Here is a 945-nt window from a genome sequence, read left to right as displayed (position 1 = left end):
CTCACCACTGTATAGGAACGTTCAATTCCATTTAAGAACTTTTTGGTCCACTTGATACTAAAGCCTTGGGCAATTCAGTACCTTCTGACAACCAAGTGTGATTGACAGCTCTTAACCTGTGCCATTACTTCAGAGTTTCTCTTAGTCCTTGTCTCTGGAACCTTCACAAATAGCACTACCTAGTACTCAGAAGTGAAATGCCCAGTCTTTGTTAGATTTTATCTGTTATCAACCATACCTCCTCCCTTTCCTTCCAAAGTGAAATGAATTTCACTGTGCCTGGAAATCTACTTTGTTTAGAAGCAAACTTTTATCCAGTGTTAAATTCATTGCTGCTATGAACATTGGGGTGCATATGGCCCTTCTTTTCACTACATCTGTGTCTTTGGGGACAGGAGTGCAATTGCTGAGTCATAGGGTAACTCTCTTTTTAATTTTTTGAGGCACCTCCACACTGTTTTCCAAAGTGGCTGTGCCAACTTGCATTCCCACCAACAGTGTAAGACGGTTCCCCTTTCTCTACAACCTCTCCAACATTTGTTGTTTCTTGCCTTGTCAATTTTTGCCATTCTAACTGGTGTAAGGTGGTATCTCAATGTGGTTTTGATTTGAATTTCCCTGATGGCTAATGATGATGAACATTTTTTCATGTGTCTGTTAGCCATTTGTATGTCTTCTTTTGAGAAGTGTCTGTTCATGTCTTCTGCCCATTTTTTTACTTGATTATTTGTTTTTTGGGTGTTGAATTTGAGAAGTTCTTTATAGATCTTGGAAATCAGCGCTTTGTCTGTAGTGTTTGCAAATATCTTCTCCCATTCTGTGGGTTGCCCCTTTGATTTGTTGACTGTTTCCTTTGCTGTGCAGAAGCTTTTTATCTTGATGAAGTCCCAAAAGTTCATTTTTGCTTTTGCTTCACTAGCCTTTGGAGATGTATCTTGAAAGAAG

This window comes from Leptonychotes weddellii, chromosome 13, assembly GCF_054177405.1.
Source record: "Leptonychotes weddellii isolate Sample4059 chromosome 13, ASM5417740v2, whole genome shotgun sequence".
NCBI classification, from domain to species: Eukaryota; Metazoa; Chordata; class Mammalia; order Carnivora; family Phocidae; genus Leptonychotes; species Leptonychotes weddellii.
This window is presented reverse-complemented; position numbering follows the sequence as displayed.